The sequence below is a fragment of the Notechis scutatus genome, chromosome 5 (genome assembly GCF_049901735.1).
Source record: "Notechis scutatus isolate UNSWTSFEM ecotype Mainland chromosome 5, rNotScu1.2, whole genome shotgun sequence".
NCBI classification, from domain to species: domain Eukaryota; kingdom Metazoa; phylum Chordata; class Lepidosauria; order Squamata; family Elapidae; genus Notechis; species Notechis scutatus.
This window is the reverse complement of record NC_142013.1, coordinates 83,987,692-84,012,511: the sequence shown is the minus strand read 5'-3', so window position 1 is coordinate 84,012,511 and position 24,820 is coordinate 83,987,692. Positions and strand designations below refer to the sequence as shown.

At 35.9% G+C, this 24,820-nt stretch overlaps 1 long non-coding RNA gene across 6 annotated transcripts in view; it reads left to right on the top strand.

Moving 5' to 3' along the window:
• LOC148130555 (uncharacterized) overlaps positions 1-24,820 on the top strand; it is an 83,216-nt gene that overhangs the window by 40,242 nt on the left and 18,154 nt on the right. For all 6 annotated transcript variants that reach the window (XR_015749990.1, XR_015749995.1, XR_015749991.1 and 3 more), the window contains exons 2-3: positions 21,398-21,557; positions 22,234-22,314. This is a non-coding gene — a long non-coding RNA (uncharacterized LOC148130555). The remainder of the gene's footprint in view (positions 1-21,397; positions 21,558-22,233; positions 22,315-24,820) is intronic.

Sequence of the window (24,820 nt, the reverse complement as noted above, 5' to 3'; positions counted from 1 at the left end):
GCAGGGCAGTTGTGAGGAAAATAGGAGGAGGAAGGAATACCATATTTGCTCTCTTGAATTATTTATAAAAATAATAAAGGTGGGATACACACACACACACACACACACACACACACACACACACACTTACATAAATATGAATAAATACATTTTGGAATGAATATCAATGACATATATCATCCAAAGTTTGGTTTACATACTTGTGGAGAGTATATAAGCTAAACCTTAAATCTTGTTAAACATTTAGATTCCCTGTGCTAATGTGCTTTATGAGATTCAAAAATAGAAACAGAAAAAACTAAGGGTGCTTGCAGTGGAATTAGTAATAATTATTATCTGTCCAGATGAAGATTAAATTTGATTTCTACTTAAGCAATATTAAAACATTAAGAATGAGGAAAATATAGTTTCAGTCTAACTGGAATTGGATAATTTATTCTTAAATTGCACTATTATATGTATGATTCGTTCTTAAAAAGAGCTGTGCCTTTTGGGAAACTTAGGGCTGATTCCAACTATCTGTCTTAAGTGTAGCCAAAAAATGTTTGCGTGAAGCTAGATGCCGGAAGCCAGAAGGCCTTTCACAGGCACACTTGTGTGATGAGTCGTCTCTTCATTGTCATAAAGCTGCATCATTCTTGGCTATGTCCTGAGTTTTTTTGGCATGTAGAATTAAGAGGAAATAATTGGCCAATCCTGAATTTTAGCCAAGAGTTTGAACTCCTACCTAACTTTTGTCTTCCTTCTTCACATTTAGGATTTCCATCTGGCAATATTTCTATATTTTTGATACCAGATTAAAATATATTTCTGTTTATTTTAACATCCCAAAATTATTTTGGAAAGTTGTAGGGAAATACCTATGTGAGCCACAAGGATCATTTTCATTCACAGCATGGTCTGGTCACTAAATTACGAGAGGGTATAGTGTTTGGAAATGACTAGTGTCCATGGTTCCATTTATCACCTGGTGTTCCTCTATGACACCACTGACAAGTTACATAACCTCTGAGATTTATGCAATAGACTCTTAAGCATGTTAGGCAGAGTAACTTTTGCTGTATTCAAAGTGTCTTCACCGTAATAAGTGTGTCTAAGATTATAGCTTAATCTGATAAGTGAAATGTACTCATTTATTTTGATATTAAATAATATTTCACTGTTTTATTTTTAGACTATTTCAATAGTCTAAATGTGTTTTATTTTTAGGTGTTTCAAGGGTGGTATTTTTGCACATAAGCATTTGAAGAATTCCACAATTAAATAAAAGTTTTAAAAAGTTCAGGTCAAGAAACATTTTTAATATCTTGTATAGTAGACAAAATCATGTGTTAGAAGCAAGCAGAGATGGAGATGAAATGATTGTAGCTACTCACAGTAAATGTGACAGAAAAGAAATCCAGCTTGCTACAGTATGTGAATGTACATGCACACAATTTGTCCAGTTGCACAATGAAACAATATGATTCACTCACTGCCTTTAAGCATGAAAGCTAAAGCTGTATTAATTCCCAGCTGTGCATAATGCCGATTAGATACTCATTAAATTAACATTGATAGCCTGTCTTATGGGAACTTCATTGCTAGATTAGTGCTATTGCACTAAATTAAAAGGATAGGGAGCATCCTTACATTTTGAGAAAAATAGCTTTGATTTTACACAGCAGTTTTTGCTGGTCCCAAAGTTGTGGTCTTCAGGCAACATGAGAGGGAACTGAATGCAATGAATTATGATGTAAATATTTCAAACCCTGTGTGAATATGACAAATGTCAATAAAAGTGTACAGAAAAGGGGGCAGTCCAGTCATTCTTCTGTAAAGAAGCTTAAGAGAACATAGTTGCTCAATACGTCGCCATGGGAATTCAAGCAATGCCAGCAACACGATATGTATCAATATATGCAATTTAACATTCTTAATTAAGATGGGCACAAGTGGTGCATAACAAGGTTGCAAAATAAACCTTGAAAGTGAGAACCTTGACAGCTGTCAGTTATTGGCTTTGTAATACACTATGTTGTTCACAAAATCTAATTAGTTGAACTTGGCTCAGTGGAACTGAATCATAAGACCCATGTGCACTGTTGCTGCTTACCAAAATAATAAATTATAATTCTAAATCGCAACACACTCTAACTATGTAACTGTATTAGAATGCAGGATTATTTCTGCTTCTGTTCCCCTTACATATGCTTGATTTATGAATAATCATAACAGCACACAGTGAAAGATAGGATTACGATGATATAAGCACTGATTTTAATGGCAACTATGCTTCTATGTGTGTGAGTGAGAGCATAAAATACAGAAAAGTGAACTTTATTTGCGAACCGTTGTTTTAGCTTTGTCATATTTCACACAATATTCTTGGGAATGAGGAAAAAGAAGGCTTGGAATAAAAAAAAAACATTTCTTTCTCATTTGGAATATAGTACTGTATAGCTATTGCAGCTGGATCATGACTTTCTAAAGTGAAAAACAATGATGTCTCCATTTCACTCTGTAGAACTGTCAGTTCAAATAGCAATTGAATCCTATTTCAGTTTTGGTGAGGGAAGAAATATAGGATGCCCAGTGCAATTGAATGGCATTTATAGTTGAAGGAAGAACCAGTGAATTCAAGAGGAACAGATAAGAGACTGCCATATCTGTTGTAGTCATCCTATTTAGTGTCCTAACCCCAGCTCTGCACTGCTTAAATCTTCATCCAAATTTTAATAAATTGTGTCCAGGGGGCTCACCTTTGGATCTGTTGAGCTGTACTATGGCTCAGATGATGAGCATAGTAGAGATTCCATATTAAGCATTTCAATATAAGATAATCTGTGACTTCCCATATAGCCTTCTGCCTCTGCATTAAATCTGCATTTATTCTGAATTCATACAGTTCTATTTGTGCTTTTGGGTTACTTGAATTGAGTCAGGAAGGAAAACATGAACACAATAGCAAATCATCTTATTTTCTTTGTGATTGTTACCTTTTGTCTTGTTTTAGAAGGAAATGGCAGATAGGTTTAGCACCTCCTCCAGGACTGTAGTGGCTAGAATGTATTGTCTGAAACGGTGGAGAATGCATTGCCAGAGTCCTTAAGGACTCAACTTTAAAAACCTATTTACATTCGTCTCGCTGTCCTTGCCTTTTTCTCATTCTCAGCTCTTTTTAGAAAAAGAAACAGATAAAAAAGGGCATGGCATAAATCTGCAATTTGTTGCCAATCAAATCAACTAGACATAGAATTCTCAATGTTCAAGAGATAACTGGTTACTTGATAGACTACTCTTCTCAAAAATTTCCTAACTTGATCAATAATTAACATGGTACTATTTCTTATACTATACATATAAAAATGAAATTCTGATGGCAATTATCACTTTTAAAATATTTATATTTATTAAAATGTGTTTGAGAAACTAAGTCCCAAAACATGGTTAGCATTTATGTAAGTATAAATTGTTGTTGCATTTATTTGTTAAAGTAATATGTGGATTTAATTCTTAGACATCAACTAAATGAAGGCACCATTAATAAGGTAAATATTAATCCTGTTAATATCCTCAGCGCTTTAACATGATGTAGTCTCATTGAGAAAGTCATTTCTATTAGCACTAGCCATCTACACTTTTTGTGACAAAAACAAAGACACTATTGCTCAATGCAACAATTTGTAGGCAGGTTGATTAAATTAAACCATTCTGTGTCTTTTTTAAAAACTCTAAAGTTAAAAGTAATTGAGAAAGAAAATATACAGTTGCAGTAGGTTAGCAATATGTGTTAATAATCTTAGTTAAAGTGTATGGTGCAAATGATTTAAAATGCATTCATATAATTTTGAGGCAACCATTTTCAGAGTAGAAATGTACATTTAAAGTCAAAGCAGTTTGGAATAATGTTTCCCTTCACCAATAATTCCAGTTACCAAAATACAGGGGTGCTTAATTAGATGACTAAATAAAATACAATAATAAATACATTCACCCACAAGAAATACATCCTTAGCTTTATCTATTTATTGGAAATATTTTCAAATATCTTCATTATAATTCCTAATATGATTTTCAATTTATTTTTCTATCTAAAGTGTGTGGAAACTTAATAGAAGTACACAGGAATTTTGGCCAAGGTTTTCTCATAAAGATGGGTAAGATACTTTATTATGGACCCAAATCAGACACAAGCATGTGAAAAAGGCATTTGTTAGTTTTAAATGTTCACTTTTATTGTAACAAGTCTTCAGAAGCAAAAACAGATGAGCAGTTTGAACAGCCTTTCATTTGGAAACTCTTTTATTGACTTTTGGGAAAATATCACTAGTTCTTTAGGTTTTTTGCGGGAGGGGGCATAGATTACTTCTCTGTGTGGGTAATTCATGAATAATATAGGGATTTGCTGTTGTATGAAAATGTCTCATGTTGCAGTATGGCCAATCAGTTGTGTTTTTCTGGGCTTAGTCCTGAAAAATGGAATACTTTTTAAAAAAAAAACAAATTTTATTAATTTTTGAAGACAAACAAAACATAGGACATAAAAGCATAAAACCTCCTTTCTAAAAATTACTTATAAGTTTTAACAAGGCAAATAAAACATCATTTTTTAAGGCATAGTTCCACATTGTCACATTTCCATTTAAGCACATATATATCTTTTCCAAATTTCTCATTATTTCTCCCTTCACTTTTATTCAATTATATTTCTTTCTATCAAGGTTTTATTAATTCTCAATCAAACATAAACACACAAAATACAAAACATAAAACAAGACATAAAAAGATAAAACCTCCTTAATTATCGTTTGTACATGTCTTTTCCAAATTTCTCTCCCTTTAGTTTTATTCCTCCAAGGTTTTATTAATTCACAATCAAACATAGCTAACCAAAACACAAAACATAAAACATAAAACTCCTTTTGAAAAGTGGCTTAGCCCCGGGTTACATCTTTTTTTACAGACCTAAATCAAATTCATGCTCACCTTATATACCATTCATATCTTATTAATCATTCTATATTTTCTATATAACTTCTCCCTTCTTTTCACTCTCTTAATTATATTTTGTTTATTTCATCTTGTTTCAAAATCATTATACTTGTATCTTTTGTCCGTTCTTTTCCAATCATCTATTTATCTCTTCTCTTTAGCAAAGAATTTCCCCTGTAATCACTTTTAAAGTGTGACGCCTTTCTATCTTTCCCCTAAAGTGACACTTAAAATAATACATAATTTCCATCCTGATTCTGCTTAGTACATTCTACATGTTGCATTTTAAAATAAAAGAATAATAAACTCATAATATAGTTAAGTATATAATTTCCATTCTAGTTCTAATTCTAATTAATACATTATTTTAGAATAAGAAGATGAAATAGTAAATTTATAATAACATTAAAACAATAACGAATTAAACAATAACTAAGCATTAATCATTTTACACATTCTCTTTAATATTTTATTAAATATTGAGATTATTAAACATTTTAATATTTTAATATTTTGTTAAATCTTATAATATTCCAATAGACTATTTCAAATGCAAATACTACAATACTATCTTATGTACTCTTGCAAAATCTTTCTTTAATTATGCACAATCCTTTATCCTTTATCTCTAAAAAAAAATCTTCTTTTTGGCATCTTGTTTCAGATTGTGGCTTTTTCCCCCTTTTTGCCTCCCTTTCTTCTCCAGTCTGGTCTTTTTGCCCCCCCCCCTCTCCTAACCTCCACCTTTTTAACTTCTCCTCTCCGTTGTAATTCTCTTTTCAATTGCTTTCTAACATTGTACCTTTTTTTCACCTTATTTTTCTTTTTCTTGGTTGTTTTATTGAATCTTAAATTCTCATTTTTCCTTCCTCTCTTCCTATTTTCTTTCTTAATCAAACTTTTTTGTCCATTAAAAATGGCTTCTTCCTTTTCTTCTTCTCCTCCTCCTTCTCCTTCCTCAAGTATTTGCTGGTACGTAGAAACCGCCATTTCTAAAAAGTGGAAGACAGCTCCCAAAAAATCCTCGCCATTTTGTTGTCTTTTAATTTTTCATATTCCATTTTTAATTCATCCACAGATAGTGCCATTGTAAATTTTTAAGAACAACCCAGATGTTTTTAATCTTAAAGTAATTTTCAAATGTCAAAGTTATCAAACAATCCAAACAGACAGAAATTATTTCCTCTTCTTCTCTCTGCAATTTTTCCTCCTGGGGCAAAATCCCAAATATATTTTAAAGCCGTATTACAGTTAGTTGCTGGTCTTATAATCTTCAAGGCGTCTCCTCCAACAAATTTGTAAAGATTTTTTTTAGTCCTCTCCTTCCCACTTATAACAAAGAGCTTATTTTTACCTTAAAGAAGCAGATTTTCTGTGCTCATTTGCTTTCTCCGTAAGGAAGGGGAGTGAACTTTCCTTCAGCACTTTCGCCGCTGTAACAATCTTTTGGACACAATTGTATCAATCCACAAGTCAGGTTTCCAGGGTGTTTTAAAAATAACTTAATGTCCCGGTTCAGCCAAGAAAACTTCTCCTTCTAAAAAACTTCCTCCTGCACAGTCTTATCCGGTTGAAGATTCCTTTGTGGCTGCCATTTCTGACAGCCGCTCCACCGCCTCAGGAAAAAGGAGTCTAGCCGGCTGGGGAAGGGGGGTGCAATATCCCCAGACCCCTGCCCGGATCTCCTCTGTCTTCCGCTGCCCCTTCGGGGTAGCGACAACCCCCAAATCCAGTTGGATCGGGGGTACCTCAGCGCATCAGGGACCCGCAGAGAAGCGGATTCCTGCCGCCGCCGAAGCCTTGCAACCGGAAGTTCCCTGAAAAATGGAATACTTGAAGTGGAATCTAGAGTACATTTATAAAAGGTTCAATTAAGTGATATCAAAAGACAAATACCAGTAATCTCCTGGAAAAAAGGTTTATTGGTTTCCCACAATGCTGGATGTTTGTAACAATTTCAAGCAAAGGCATTTTTAAATAGTAAAATGGTTTTCAGTCAATATAATATAAGCAATAAAAAGATTAGATGTGGCTAGAATAATTGTACAATGTGACACATAAAGGATGGTTGTTTCTGAACACATTCCAGGAGTAAAATCCATTTCTTGTCCATAGGATATTAGATATTCTAAGCCTTAAATTTCATTTTATAAGATTCGGAAAATGGTTTCTATGAGATTTACTGTATTCACAGGGCATAAGGATTAGAATACTTAAGGTAACCTGGAAAATTAAAGATGGAATATTTGCTTAAACAAGTTACTGAACACCATTCTTTTATGCCTCAAAATTATGAACAGCATGACCACTTACGCCTTGTATCTGCAGGAATAAGACAAAGGATTTTGCAAGATTCGGTAAATGCATCTTAGCTTTCTCTTTGCTAGAAAACTGATCATTGAAAAATTATCGCTTTCTAAGTTTGCTGTTATTAATACTGTTTCTCTGAAGCAACAAATATTGACAGTGTTGTTGACAGACCACTGATTTAACTCAGCAAGATCAATCTGTGTATTTTTCAGCTAAGGCCACAGAATCATAAAACAATGCACCATGTGATATCATATCTGATATTTTAATAGTGCTACCTTTCAGTTGTATTTGATTATCGAATGAAATGCTGGGATTTGCACTTCAATAAAATGAGCAGAACTAAGACAAACAAGTTTATGGCACCAAGAAAACAACTACATTTCATGTGACTCAAATGTAATCTGAATACAACAGAGCTTTTTCCTTCTAATCCATTGAAGGGCTCTTAGGCTCCATCCAAGGTTTCCAGAGAAAATAATGGAAAATTGGGAAAGAAAGATAAAATTGCTAATCATCTCAAAATGTCTAATTGGTTGATAAGCTGAAGCAAAACACTCTACTCTGAAAAACTGGTGCAGATTTTCATTACTGAATAAGTTATTTTATACATGCTGGTATCTAGCCCAGATTCTTTACTGAAGACATTTCCCAGCAATGCTAACTAGTATCTTTAAACAAATATACTGGAATGGGATTGGTGAGGCAAGATATGTGTCCAGAATCCTCCTCTTCATCACAAGATCCCACACTAAGTTATCACCTAGTGTGAACTAACAATTCCCCCTCACCCCCAGCCTAAATTTATTCTCTGTAGTCTGTTTTTTTCTGCTGCAACAAATTATGGTGATCTGCAGCCATAATATTTTGCAGCTACAGTATAAGCTTACTGTTCCTTAACAAGCTAATGTAGTATTTGATTCACTAATCTCTAAAAGTTCCACTTTCACAATCTTTTTAAAAACCTCAAATATCCTGGTATGTATAATAGTTAGAAAAAACAAAGCATTTTTGTATGTTGTGGTTTTTCATTTTTCTGGCAACTGCTTTGTTAACATAATTTTGCCTATTATGTCTGTGTTAGAGAATCTCTTCCTTTGATATTTTACTTTTTGTACACTGGCAGGGCAACAGTATAGGATATTCATATGATTAAAATTCTCTGCTTTTGATGCTTTATGGCTTAATAAAATATCCACAGAGCATATTGTCTTATTTATTAAGTAAATGTAAACAGTGCTGCCATGGTGAGCTGCAAAAGTAATTATATTGCTAGTCTAACAGTTTACTTCAGGCAATAAATCCTGATCAACAAACAATAGTTTTTTTAGTGCTAAATTGGATATCACTCGGATCTGAATGTCCCTCACTCAGGATTCTCTTGGATTAGAAGAATATCAATTTCATGAGCTCTTTTCAAATTTTCATTAAGAAAAGCTATAGTGACCTGCTCCCTCTCTTGGTTACGTTTAATGATCTTTTTGAACTTCTCCTTTGTATCAGCAGGAGTATCTTTAAATTGATCAAGGGGGCAGAACATTACTTTCATGAGTTTAAGACACTTGGAATTAGTGTAAAAAATAGTGATGTAAAATGACACAATATTCCTTCCCTTCCCTCAGAACATATTTATTAATTTATTTTAAGCATTCTAATAAGGACTACAGTCATTTTGTTAATGAGATGGGCAGCAAACAAACAAATAAATGTCAGGTTCAAAAGATAGTTATCTATATCAGAGTGAATGTAATGGAGACATTATAATATGTTTTTCCCAAAATCACTTTTAGGGAGGCTTATTGGGAATTGGCTGTGATATCTATAAAAAATACACACATGATTGTATAGAGTAGATTTCCTCAGTCTTCTGGTATCCTTTTTTCCCTTGACTGTAATAATGATAGGTATTTTAATACTGTAACAATACATTTTTCTTCATTATAGAAAAAGCCATGTTTGTAAAATTTGCGAAGATTTCTTTCATACATGTAAATGATAACGAATTGTATTTGTAGTAATTAACACAAAATGAGATTTCTTTTTTTTTTCTTTTTTTTTCTTTTTTTGCAATAAAATGCCAGTATTTGTGAGAAAGTTTGATCACTATATTGATAGTGACTGAATGATGGGGAAAGCAGAATTATTCATAAAGCATTTTACAAGTGAAAAAGCAGAGTGTTTCTGTGTGTTTTTTAAAAATTAATTTAACAAACATGCATACACACACACACACACATACATACACACAAACACACACACATGTTTCTCAGAAAATAAAACCAAGTCTTATTTTCTTTTAGACTTGGAAATAAGCACTTGGGCTTATTTTTGAGGCGTTCTTACTTTTTTTGAGGTGCAGCAGGCCAGACTCTGTGACCTGGATGCGCCATGGATGCACCGGCGCCTCCATTCCAAACCTTCAGCAGAATAGAAGCTTTTTGGTGAACTGGAGGCGGCGGGGGGGGGGGGATTTTCCTACCTGCCACCCTTCCCTCAATCTGTGCTGAGCTTGAGGAATAGATGACAGGTAGGAAATACCACCTCCCATTTTCTTCCCGTTCACCAAAAAGCCTCCCGTGAGCCTCCCAAAAAGAGGGAGAAAACAAGCAGCTGACTGCAGAGCTGCTGGCTTCTGGGAAGCGGTCCAACAACCAGAAGTGCTGCACCCAGAAAGAAGGGCAAAAGTGGTATTTGTGCTGTCCCAAGGGGCCAGTGGGCTGCAGCTTCAGCCAGACAATTGCCCCCCTGCTGCCACTCATGCTGGCCATGCCCGTCCCCCTGGGCTTATTTTCGGGGCAGGGGTAATATTAGGCCCACCCCCAAAAAATTAGGATTGGGCTTATTGGGGTGTTTTCGGAGAAGCATTGGATATATTAGCAGAACCAAGAAACAGACTCCTCCTGAAAAACCCCTCTTTATTTAGTTGCTGTGAATTCATAGCATTCACACACAGAAAAGCCCCTGCAATACTTCCAAGAACAGACCTTATCAGTCCTTGGATAATTGCCAAACCGAGAGCTTCCAGTTGCAAAGTTGTAAATTAATTCCTGGCAAGTGGTCTCTGAGGCAGGAACCATGAAAATCTTCTGAAAGAAATACGAACCACTACTAGTGGAACCACTAGTAGTGGTCTCCTGCAACCACTACTCCTTTTTTGCTTCTTTTTATTCCCTAGGAAGGGGCCATTCAGCATCCCTGTGTGCCTTTCTTCCTGAGTCGGCCCCTGTTCCTCAGTTGTTCTCCTCTCCTGACAGCTCTGTGCATATGTGCATCTGGAACAGGCCCCAGCTGTTCTTCCACACTTATCTCGGACTCTAAAGGTAGCTGGGAAATGTCAGACAGCCCTGGTCCTATCTCTGCTTCTGACAGAGCATCAATCAGAGCCTTCCCCAGACTCCAGGACTGGCCCAAGTTCCTCCCCAACCTCCTCACTGTCCGAGTCTGCCACCAGCTCCGCTGGCAGCTGGCAGGTCCCAACAGTGTGTATGTGTAAGTGTGTGTGTGTGTGTGTGTGTGTGTGTGTACATATATGTGTATGTATGTATGTGTATGTATGTTGTGGCCCGCCAGCAGCCAGCAGAGCTGGCAGCAGATTCAAACAGTGAAGAGGTTGGGAGGAACACGGGCCAGTCCTCGAGTCTGACAAGTGCTTTGCGTTGGAAGCAGAGAACAGCTAAGGAACAAGGGTCAACTTGGGAGTAAAGCCACAGGTGGATGGTGAATGGCCCCTCCCATAGGGAATGAAAAAGCAAAAGGGGGGTGGGGTTTTGCAGGAGACAATTCATTTGGGTGAAGATCTGTTCCTGCATTCTTGCCGATTGTTGTCTGCTACAATGTGGCATCAGAGATATCAGCCTGGCAACTCTCCAAGCCTGATAAAGGACAGTAATAGTGAAATATCTTGAAAGGTCGTTATACAAACACACACAAGAAATTGAACAAATGAATAAACAGGACATTGTGATTGTATCTTGAAGATGGCTAAGATGGTTATGTGGAGAACAAGGAGGAGCTTAAAAGTTGGCTGCATGTGTAAAGCCAGAGATGGACTGCTGCCGGTTCACACCTGTTCTGGCAACCCAGTAGTTAAGATTAGGCACAGTTCAGCAAATAGATAAATCCCAACACTGGCTGGCCCCACCCTGCCCGTTTTTTGGCCTGGTTTTGGTGCTGTTTTCAATCCATTTTTGGACATTTCTGGCCCAAAAATGGCCTGTAAAAGCCCCCAAAATGCCCTCAAAAACATCCTGAAAGTGGCCCAAAAAAACAGCTCCCAAAACAGCAAAAGAAATGGCCTGAAAATGGCCCCAAAATGGCCTGAAACACCCAAAAGCAGGCCGAAAACTGGGCAGGGCAGGGCCAGCCAGTGGTGGGATTAGCCCCAACTGGCTGAATCCTACCTGTTCCTTTGGGGTGAGTGGCCAGGAGGCGGGGCTGGGTGTGATGAGTGATATCACCTACACAGTCACATGACAAACTGGCCATGCCTACCCAGCCAGAGAACCAGCTGTTAAAAAATTTGCAGCCCATCACTGCGTAGGACCATTTTGTTTGTGTTACATACCAATTTGTTACTACTGGTTATTTAAGTTTATTAGCCACTCAATTCCAATGGGCTGACTTTATAAGGGCAGCATTACCATCATGAGAAAAAGATACAGGAAACCAATTCCAGACATTCTTAAACACAATATAGAAATGAAAGTGTGTGGCAAAAGTAGATAGTTGTTGGAAGAGGGCATGAAGTTCTCAACCTGTCTTTAGGATATGGGTATTGAAATAGTTTTTCCTATATTCCTATATTCAGATATAATTCAAAACTATGGTCACAAGCCACAGTCATCCCCATCTTCAAAAAGGAAGACCCCAGCCTAGTTGAAAATTACAGACCAATCTCTTTATGCTGCGTCACCTGTAAAGTCATGGAATCAATTATTAACCAATCCATCATCTTCCACTTAGAAACAAACAACTTACTCTCTAATAAACAATTTGGTTTCAGAAAAAAACTCCTGTAATCTGAAACTCTTACACTGCAAAAACATATGGACTACACAACTCGATCAGGGCAAAGCAATAGACGCAATCTACATAGACTTCTGTAAAGCCTTTGATTCAGTGGTACACAACAAACTACTCCTAAAACTAAAATCTTATGGTATCTCTGGACACCTGAATAACTGGATAGAAGCATTCCTGTCAAACAGACATCAAATGGTCAAAATTGGGAGCGTCCTATCAAATTCTGTACCTGTCAACAGTGGTGTCCCCCAAGGCAGTGTTCTAGGACCAACTCTCTTCATACTTTACATAAATGACCTCTGTGATCATATTAAGAGCAACTGTGTTCTCTTGGCTGATGATGTACAGCTATTCAACACCACAGACAATACTGCTACCCTTCAAAAAGACCATGACTATGTATCAGAATGGTCAAACAAATGGCAACTTCAAATCTCAACAAATAAATGCTCTGTCCTACATATTGGCAAAAAAATCAGAAAAAATACAGGCTGAATAGTCAAGACCTTGTTGATGATCCAAACTCTGTCAAGGATCTTGGAGTACTCATCTCTAATGATCTAAGTGCAAGAGCCTACATAGCCAAAAAGACGTTAAGGATTGTTAACCTAATCTTATGTAGCTTTTTCTCTGGTAATATTACACTACTAACTAGATCATGCAAAACATTTGCTAGACCAATACTCAAATACAGCTCATCAGTCTGGAACCCACATTACGTATCTGATATTAACACAGTTGAAAAAGTCCAGAAATATTTCACAAGAAGAGTTCTCCACTCGTTGCAGAATACCTTATGCCACCAGACTTGAAATTCTAGACCTAGAAAACTTAGAACTATGCTGCCTTCGGTCTGATCTAAGTATAGATCAGGCTGATCTAAGTATATACTGTAAAATCATACATTGCAATGTCCTACCTGTCAATGAATACTTCAGCTTCAACCATAACAATACAAGACCAAACAATAGATACAAACTCAAGGTTAATCGCACCAAACTTGATTGCAGGAAATACGACTTCAGCAACAGAGTGGTCAATGTCTGGAATACTCTCCCTGACTCTGTGGTTTCTTCCCCAAACCCCACAAACTTTAACCTTAGACTGTCTATTATTGACCTCACCCCTTTCCTAAGAGGTCTGTAGGGGGCATGCATAAGCGCACCAACGTGCCTACCATCCCTGTCCTATTGTTTCTTTTATTTTATTTATTTATTTATTTATTTTTCTTATATGTATCCATGTATTCATAGCTATGTTTTTACTTATACCTATTATCTTGTAAGCAATTGACAAACCAAATAAATAAATAAATAAAATTTATGATAGAGAATGGAGGGTCCCCAAAGCATCAGCGAACATTTTAGCATTTTCTATATAAATGGGGGGAAGTAATCTCTTTCCCTTTCTTTGAAAAATCTTGTTTTAATCAGTGTTCCCATCTTCTAGGCTAGGCAAATTATTAATTACAGATGCAGTTTGTTGCAGAGAGTAGCACATTTAACATGGTGCAGATCTTATGGACGTCATGTTTATATACTATATAGTTGAAATGGAAATTTTCTTTCAACCTCATCATTGAGAATGACCCAGGAATGTCTTTACCAAATGCTCCTGGCATAGGAACTGGTGCATGGCCTTTCTATAGCATGAAGTTTCTTCGGAAGAAGCAATACAGTAATTTGAAAACTCAAGCCCCATAAATCTCTGCATGGTGCTTCCCCTCAAGACTTTTGAAGGAAATAAAGTGTGAAAAACTGGAGCTACTGACACGAGTGTGCAGTGTTTCCAGAAAAGTGCGGCATTCACCTTAGGAAATGGAAGAATCTCCTCTTTTCATGAAGAAAAGACAGAAAAATCTTTTGGGAAGCTGTAAAACTATAAGGTTAACCATTCTAATAATACAGTAAAGCTTGGTTTGTGCATGAATAAAATGGAAGCAGATAAAATTGATTTCCTATTTTATAGAACAGAACACCATTTTATGCATGTGTGAAATTAATTCATTGTTTAACACACATTGTGCTAAATGGACAGCACTTCTCTATTCAATGGTTTATTGTATGTAAAAACAAGATGTAGTAGCTTGTTTAACTATAGCAAAAGCTATTTCTGCATTCTTTATTTCTATTAGAAAAAAAATTAGATATATACATATGAGAATGTTCCCTATCTCTGTACAATCTCTGGTTAAAATACAAAAGTTAAAATCTTCAACCAATCTGTTTAAGCAGTTTCACTTCAGCAGTAAAGTACAGGGTAATAAAACAGTAGTAGAAGAAAATAAGTTTGTTATTCATAGTACAAGAAATATATGTATGTATTCAAGAGCAATACAAAACATCAACCATGAAATCTTCATAATTTCTTTTAAAAATAGATAAAAGTGAAAGGTAGAAGCATTCATTCAGGAAAGTTCAAAGCAAGTAGCATGGTGTAAATAAAAACCACAATGGTATAAAGCTTTTATTAGATTAATCACATTATTATAATGCTTCAGGCCAAGCGTTTGGCTTTTCTTGAAAGTTGCTTATTACATAAAATGAAGGACTTGAGGGAAGAAGGAAAATAGTACATATAGTTAAAGTCCCAAAGTCTTCATCTTAGCTGCTGGAAAATGAAATGCACAAGGGCAATTTTCATATTTGGAGCACCTTTTAGATGCTAAATGCGATTTATATTGAATCAAAGGTTCCTGGAAAAAGAAGCCATAATGAGCATTTCCCATTCTTACAACAACCATGGCTTTCTGTAAGATAAGACTGCAAATGGCTTCCAGTTTTGATTACTTTGAGCATTAGGGCAATATATGAGAACCAAAGAGCTTAGGGCCTATTGTGAACTTTCCAGAGGCTACTGCTTGGTCATTCTAAGAGCCAAATGTTGAAGGAGCTATTATGATTCTAAATTCATAACACTTTTATCTGAGTCTGAAATCTTATTTAACTATATTTCTTTTATTTATTTTTTCTATCGTGCCTTTTTTTACATTGACAAATAATCATTCCAACATTACACGTTAAAATGTTTTATCCTTGTTCTATTTTGTTCATTTATTTTCCTTTATCAGCATGCACAGAAATACAGACCTGTATATACATGTAAATGCAATTTAACATTGAAACCCTTATTATAAAACAAATATCTTGATGTATGCTGTTCCTTTATAATTAATTCCTAATGTTACAGTTACAATTTAAGACAAGGTTAAATAATCATAATGCCTGTAACATTATTATACTAACACATTTGAATAATAGAATATTAAGAGTTTATTATATATTGCACGACAATAATATACTGTATTAAAACTGAGAAAAGGGTATAGTTTATATAGCTAGATTTAATAATATGTTAAAGTTGATCTACTTTTATAGTAATATTTTATGTGTATACATGATTTCTTCAAATGTCACTCAATTAATTACTCATGATTATATTAGCAATGTTATATTTTTAGTTGTAGATCATATTGTCTAATTGTTATACTTTACCAATAAAAATTTAAATGTTTTAAAAATGTTATATTCTGCTGAGCTTGAATATAATGGATTACTTGTATTTAATGTCATATTTAAATAAAAGTACTGGAGAACAAAAACATCTGTTCACCTCATTAGAAATTGCTGACCAATATTAGAGTAACAGGAAAGGATAAATGAGAACACATTGTTTATGAAATACAAATATTCCAACCTACTGTATTTTAATAGATGGTACATAAGGAATGTTGAGAATGTGTCTAAGATGTACTAATATGTGGCTGCTGTGGTAGCTTGCTTGTTCACAAGATCATGACTGAGCAGCTAATCATCCATTGCCCAGAAAGCAGCTAATCATTGACCATCTACTAAAAAGATAATTTGGAGTATTGTTAAAACAAGAAGCCAAAACCCAGCATACCCACCAGAGATATTCTTAGCATAAATCACATTAAGATAAATGTTCAACTAAACTTTAAAAAAACCAGGGACCCTAGTCATTAAGAGCTATCTTAATGAAGTGCCCATTACTGCTGTGGGCTAATCAAAACTAAGAATTACATGAACATTATCAGAAAAACAAAACAAAAGACAAACCTGACAAATTTGTTAGGATCTAGGGATAGTGATTCACATGGAGCAGTAGTGTTTTTAAACAATGTGAGCCAGGAAAATAAACGTTGCTTATGAAGTGAAGAGTAAAGGCCTTTTTATTTGATTGGTGTCTTTTGCTTCTTTACCTTTACTTGCATTTATCTTCTTTTAAAGCTTCTATCTGTAAACTAACTTTCTATTGTGTCTTCATTCTACTTGAGTGCTGTGATGTTTTTGCCTTGAAGTCCACACCTTTATTTGCTATTTCAGTTCCAACTAGCTCCAGCCACTACATTTTCTCTTGACTTTGTATTGTGTTCTGGAGAATCATTTTTATCTGGCAGCAACTGTGTTCTCTTCCCTATCCTAATTTTAAATCTTATCTTCTAACCTACTCATTCATATTATTTTTATGTATACACTTCAATTTTAGCTTTATTTGATCATATTTATTTCTACTCTCTTTCTATTTCAATACTTATTTATTTAATAACTAACTTCTATTATTTTACTCAAGGCAAATGAACATATCCAACACACCTTCCTCCTCCTATATTCCCCCCAAAACAACCCTGTGAAATGAGTTGGTCTGAAAGAGAGTGACTGGCCCAAGGCAATCCAGTTAGCTTTTATGGTTAAGATGGGACTAGAACTCAGTGTTTAGCCTGGTGCCTTAATCACTAAATCACATTGGCTTAACTACTAGGCCAAACTTATACCAAACTTGTTCTATTATGCTGGACCCATCTACCAGTCTCTCCTAGACTGTGCTTTATTCCTTGCTTTTTCCACCTCAGCTGCTTTGCACAGCACTCAGCTGAGTGCCGTGCGACAGCAGGAAAAGATGAATGCTTGCCAAAGCTGTGATTTGTAAAAACTGCGCATGTGTGCGCAGTGCACATTTGGCACACATGCATGTGTGTTGGAAGAAAAACGGGTGGGATCCTACCAGTATAACAACCAGTTCGGTCAGCGGGTGCTTTGTGCATGTGCATGGTATTTACAAATCACCAGCTCTGGCAAGCATTTACTTTCTCCTGCTGTCGCTCGGCACTCAGTTGTGCCGTGCAAAGCAGCTGACGTGGAAAAAAAACAGCGAATAAAGCATAGCCTAGAGCCCAGGTGGGTGGGTGGGCCAAACAGAAGACCAGAAGTGAACCAGTTCGGTGTCAGCTGCTCTTCAGCGCTACCGGTTCTATAGAACTGGGCTGAACCAGTAGAATCCCACCCCTGAAAAAAAACCAGTAACAGCAAAGGGATGTATGTACAAAAGCCCCAGAGTGAAAAGGGAGACAAGTGTGATGACTGCCATTCCATAGAAGTTCAGAAGTTGGCCCCTGTTGAGTTGAAGTCAGAAGATGAACATTGAGGGAAAGAGGTGGGGGCAAGGAGGGTAAGCACAGGGAATAGGGAAAGTTGTCATCTGTCACTGGATGATTAAGAAACAACAAGAAAGTGGAAGAAATAAAAGAAGTAAAGATCAGAATATTCAGTGAATGAAAATAATAAAGTAGTGACTGAAATATCAGAGATATTACAAAGGTTGCCTGAGGGTAAAATAGGTAACCGACTAGTACAATAAGTAGGCAAACGCTACAGAATCAGATCTAAGCATTAAAAAGTAGGAATTAGTGAAGTAAAGATAAAAGGGCTCTCTGAAGAATCAAGGTAAAATGAAATTTTAAAACAAATCTTGAAGTTGGTCAAGAGAAAACTATAACAAGAAATACGGCATTGAAACAGTGAATTATAGAACTTACAGATTATACACAATAGGAAAGACTATCTAGGAAGAAAAGATTGCAACTACCCAGAAACATTAGCAAAGATCTGTAAAGTCTAGATATTCAAACCTGAGCAGAAATCACAATCTGGAGTGAATTTTAGAAGCGTGTAAATAGATGCTCACCAATAAACCAGATACTACAGTATCAGCTCGGTGGAACATCACTATTGACAAATACAAATCAAGGTCTGCCAAAGTACATCACAGGCATTCTAGAAACAGAGATCTGAAACATTTCTGTGCCAGTTTGTGTGTGCCACTCTTGAAGCCTTTAAGGGATTTGGTTTTCTGGAATAGGCCAACTCGCCACAACCAACTTGTTGCAGGACAACTGACCGCAGCCAACTTGCTAGAGAACAACTTGCCACGGCCAACTCACCATGGGACAACTTGCTGCAGGACAGTTTAACAATTTAATTTGATTATTTAAAAGAAATGAAAACTATTTTAATTTTTGCCATTAACATTTCATTCTGTCCCTCCTTTTTGCTCCCTTTCTTTAATGATTCTATTCCACTATTTCTTTGATATTAGTGTAACTTTTGTCCTGCAGCAAGATGGCCATGGAAAGTTGGCCATGGCAAGTTGGCTATGGCGAGTTGGTCATGGCAAATTGTCATAGACCCTGGTTTTCCCAGGTCAGAGACAGTAATGCAAGCAGTGAAGCCTCATGTAATCAAGCAGGAGAATCAATCATTTTAGGAACCTGTGGGACATTATGGACCTTTTATTCCCCACTTGTCACAAGCACAAGCTCTCAAACTAAAAACAATAAATAAAAGTGAGTGAGACAGTAGCATGATTTTGAGGGACAATTGTATGCACTCTAGTGCTAGAGAAACCCAATTTAATTTATAATTCATGTGTATGTAAAAGTCAGAGATGTCTGAGGCAGGCCTCTTGCAGTCATATGAGTAATATCATTCTAAATAAACTTATTGTCTAAAACAGGCAGTAGAAACCTTTAAAATATATTTGAGGACTTTGAGATCATCACAGACCATCCACTTTCAGTGTGATTGGAAAAAATAAAATTACCTACCACAGGCTGGTATATCAGTATCTCACCTTGCAACTTTTTAATGTGATCATTATCTGATCCTTGCTTTTTATTATTGTTGGTTACATAGCCAATCAGATCTTTAGGCTAGAATTGTCATTTTTATCCAATTATTGAATCCTTTTCAAGGACCTGGGATAAGCAGATAAAATTTTGATGGTATTAAAGGAATCATCAAAGGATGTAAACTGTTCTAATAAAGCTACCTTTTGCAATTGACCAGTGATGATTTTGTCAGTGGCCAATGGTATTCAAGTGATTGTTATTGATATTTTAATTTTACTGGCCACGTAACTCCAGTGTAAATCTTATTACAATAAAAATGTCTAGAAGTTCCAATTGATGCAAAGTACTGTTGCTAGATTGTTCACCGGTGGAAGACACAGGAATGATACAATATCACTGAAAGATTAGGCTTCCCTAAACAATTACTTAAGGATCTCCTTTTTCCTCAAGTGTTTGTTCAGACATTCAGATTTGCAGAAGAAGCATTTTGGAAGGTACCCTTGGTGTCATAACCTCAACTGTCTAGGATATGGTAGAGGATCTTCTCTTGTTCTGCCTTCCCTTGAGAGTTACAGCAGTCCTCTCAACACTCGCTTTTCCTATAGAACATTAACTAAGATGCAACTTTTTCACAAGGAGTTCAATTGCCAAGTAATGTTGGTGTTGATTTTAAATGGATGTATTTGAATTTTGATTTTTGGGTACTCTGAATTTTATTGATTGCGTCAGTTGTCTTGTGTGTTTGAGCAGAAAGATGGGATATAAATCAAGTAAATGACTCTTGTAAGGAAAGATCAGCATATGAATAAAATAAAAGCATTCTGAGATATGCCATGTGCTGTTAGAAAGTAGAACATTGGAGAATGTGAGATACGTATAGGAACCATGGAATGCTTAAGGACAAAGTAATGGTTTATAAAGGGAGAAGTACATAATGTACTCTCACTTGCCTATGTGTGTTCTCCACAGTGGAATTTATCTAAAATCTGGTACCGAAGAAGATATCCTGGCTCACAGTACCTCATGCATGACCATGCTTTTTTCCAATGGCAAAGATACCAATAACCTCAAATATGGATTAAAAGTTGGATCCATAAACTCATACAGGCATAAGGAAATCTGTGGAAGATAATTTCTCCTACAGTAGGCAAGCAGAAGCTAGAAGTATCATTTAGTCATGTAGCCTGTAATGTATAGCCATCTGAGCTAACATATGTCCCCAATGCATTTGTCTAATTTGCTTTGAAAGCATCTAATTTGGCAGCTGCCAATATAACTGGAGTTCCAAGGTGTCCACAGAGAGGGAGTAAAGAAGTCAATATAGTGGTCATAACCACATGAACCAAACTCTGACCCCTGTCATGATGCTCCCCCCCCCACCACTGCAAACATCCTTGGCGTCCGTATGTGTATTTCTATTAATTATAGGATTTTTTCAGCATTTTAAAGTGGAGTTTTAAATGTCTTAATCCTAAACAAAATAGTCCCGAACTTTTCACTGACATTTATCAGAAGCAACCAAGTTTGAAAATTGATATGCCTGGAGAGCATCCAAGTTATTCATGCATGACATATTGATAAAGAAAGACATTCAGACTATTAGCTCCATATGATGGAATGTGGGAATTTTCTTAGTTGCTAGTATTTGGCAGTACTGCAGATAAAATGAAAAATATCTGGCAGGTAGAAAATAAGAGACCGGCTTTCCCATTTATCTTTGCTTTTTAAAAACTAGTAATGAATCAGATCGCAAATGTTATAAACTTATGGCCAGACAATTTTTGTTTAAGCCTCAATGTTACCAAAGGGGGAAAAAAAAAACCCTTGCACCAGCATTCAGGAAATGATGATGATGATAATTATGATGATGATATAATAATAATAACAATAATAATAATACAAGAATCAAGGCAATTCATTCTCAGATATATTTTATAACTCATCATTTTGTCTTTCATCTTTGGTTTGTTTAACTGTTAGAAGATAAATGAGAGAATAACACTCCTTAAGCTTCTATCCTTGAGCATTCCTGATAAAAGGAAAGCAAATTGAGTGTTGTGGGAATTGTGATTTTATGGGCATATGGATTGGGGAGGGATATTTTGTGGGGGGAAAGGGGAAAAGCCGCATTGCTTGCCAACTTTCAACTTTATACCTTGGCAGGCAGTATGACTGCAACCATCAGAGGAAGAACATGTATGAAAACTCAAGAAAGAATTTCCCAAGCAAAATACTGTATATGTTTGAATTGAGCCACGGAGCAGGAAATGTATTCAGTACTTTTGGATTCCTCTGTTGAGAAAAGTGCCTGCAGTCTCAAGAGGTACAAGCACAATCTTTCCTGTGTTAATGCTAATTCATTGTGCTGCGGAACTGATCAGACATTCCACCGTTCATGTGTTTAAATGGGTAGAGAAATAGACACAGGATTAAGCAGAGGGTGCCAGAAAGGGGATGCGTGGATCTAAATTCATAACTAAACTTTTTTTTTTACAGCTGTATTATGCAGTTCAATAATTGTGTATTGTATAGTTTATAAACTATAATATAGAAACCGATGTTTCTCAACCCTGACAACTTTAAGACCTGTGAACTTCAACTCTTAGAAGTCTGAGAATTGACTCCACACATCTTAAAGTTGCTAAATTTGAGAAACACCAATATATACATAAAGTGTGCTAATATAATTTATAAATTTAAGAGATCCAACTGATTATTGTGAACAAGCCTAATGAAGGATATAACATAACCAATCAGAGTAAAGTAGATAAAAAAGTTAAGCCTTTTAGTAACTGTGATTTCCCCCCCCACTTTAGTTCTGGAATATCCAGCTGTTCCCTGTGGTTGAAAGGCTCTGTTGCTCTTTTAAATTTATTTATTTGTTAAATTTTAAATCTATTTATTTGTTAAATTTATATGCTGCCATCTCACTGTTGAATGACTCTGGCTTCCTGATTTAAAGCTCTTCTCTTTTTAACGTTATCTGTTTATATATGCAGCTATTATGGAAACAGCTATCAAGAGATCACTCTAAAGACTAGAATCCATTGCTGGAAATTTGGATTACTGAGCATGGTAAGGTAAGGTAAGCCTTCCTTATATCACAATAATTATCTTCTGGCTGGGTGAACATTTCATTCTAAGGATAAATGGATCAATTCTAGTTTTACAAGAAGCATATTTATCTATGTTTTTCCAATAGTGCCCTGACTAGATTTGTCAGGTCACTAACATGAAAATATATGAGCTCTGTCTATGTACCTAGGCGCTGGTGTTCAGCGCCTAGTACTAATACCACTCTATAAAGCCTTAGTAAGACCACACCTAGAGTACTGCATCCAGTTTTGTTCACCACATTATAAAAAGATGTTGAGACTCTAGAAAAAGTGCAGAGAAGAGCAACCAGGTTGATTAGGGGACTGGAGGCTAAAACATACAACGAACGGTTGCAGGAACTGGGCTTGGCTAGTCTAGTAAAGAGAAGGACCAGGGGAGACATGATAGCGGTCTTCCAATATTTGAGGGGCTGCCACAGGGAGGAGGGGGTCAAGCTATTTTCTAAAGCGGCTGTAGGCCAGACAAGGAATAATGGATGGAAACTGAACAAGGAGAGATTTAACCTGGAAACAAGGAGAGACTTTCTGACAGTGAGAACAATCAACCAATGGAACAGCTTGCCCTCGGAAGTTGTGGAAGCGCCATCACTTGAGACTTTCAAGAAGAGATTGGACTGCCATTTGTCAGAAATGGTGTAGGGTCTCCCGCTTGGGCAGGGGGTTGGACTAGATGACCTACAAGGTCCCTTCCAACTCTGATTATCTGTTAAATCTGTTAAATTTTATTATTTATTTAGCTTTTTACATTCCAATATTATTTTTATAAATTACTCAAATGGTGAACATACCTAATATTAGTTCCTCTTTCAAATCAAATGTATATTGTCAATGTACAACATGTGTACAATGAAAGAGAATTTTCTATTTTTCCCACAACATTAATCCTACGAGATGAGGTAAACCAAGAGACAGTGACTGGCTCAAACTCACTCAGCTGGCTTTCATGTGTAAAACAGGATTGGAACTCCTAGTTCCAGTACATCAAATTGTCTCTCTTGTTTGTATCCTGACAAAATCTAACTAACACAGGCACAGTGTGAGGCAGGGACATTTGTAGAAATATAAAAAAATGACAGGGTGAGGGCCACAACTTGTGTGAATGTAGTCCTGCCCAAGTTTTATTGTGTGACGCATTTGAAAAAAGAAAGGGCTTTGAACACATTGTCACGACCATCTTCTAGACTTCTTTGAACTCTGGTACTGACTGATAAGTGTATCCCACATGCATTTTCTCACTGGAAGTCCAGTCACTTTATACTTTATACAAAGTTGGCCTTGAGGAATGCAAAGGGTTAAGGACCACCTTTAATTTAACCCTTTTAACAATGGTGGTAAACATAGCCCCTTCTATTGCCCTGTTAGTTTACAGATAATCTGAGAATGGAGCTTGTGAGTGTGAATATTTATTATTATGTAGGTTGTGTCCATCTGTTATCCACTTAAGAGCACATGTGTAATAAAAAGAAATGACGAGAGGTTGAAAAGCTATTTCTTTTTAAGGTGTAAAGCTCTCATACTTCATATAAAGTATAAGAATTAAACACTAAGCCCTTACTGCCAGTTGGAACTCTGAAAACAAGCGTGAAAAATAGAGTTACTGTTTGGTTTCTATTCATATCTTCAGCAAGCTGTTATATGTTAAACTGTACTGAAATAGCCAAGACTTTTTCAAAGCCATCCTTCAAATTGGCATGACTTTAAAAAACGAATGCTTGTCCAGCTTTATTTGTGTGGGTGGTGACTATTCCATTGGGGGTTATTTTTCCCTTTTTAAAATAGAGTATTCACACAGCACATTCCAGTTTGTGAGTTGACCAATGCCCCTGTATCAGTTTTACTCTAACCCTTTGGGTATTTTTATTATTTAAATTTTTTCCCCCTGGAAGTAAGGTACAATTTTATTTGTGTCTGCTATAATCTAGATTTAAAAAAAAAACATTAAAGCAGAAAGATGCTGCATTTCTTTGAGAAAGTCAGCAGATAAAATACAAATGGGTACTGTGATGTGAAGAGACCAAATGAGTAAGGGGAGTTTAAAAGAAGCATTCAGAACCAATAAATAAATAAAATAAATAAATTACTGCTATATACAATGGTTGGTATATGACTGTAAGAACATTTGGGAAAAATTGTGACTTTGGTTTAATGCCCTCTAGGGGCCTATACTGAAACTTATTTTGTTTTATAACAGTAAAGCTTTCTATCAGTTAAAGAGTATACTGGAAATAAGAACATGTTTCAAAGAATTCCTAGAAATATTTCAATGAAGATGTTTCCATAGGGTCTTGAACTGGTCCATGATCAGTATAATAGGCTGAAATAACAAAACATAGAATAACCATGTTATTTTTGTAGGCAAGAAGGTAGCAAAGATGAAAAATTAAGCAGTGAGTGAACATGCATCTTAGTGTGTTTTAAATCTTAAAAACCACAAAACAAAAAGAATTGTGCTGTCAATAAGATTTTAAGT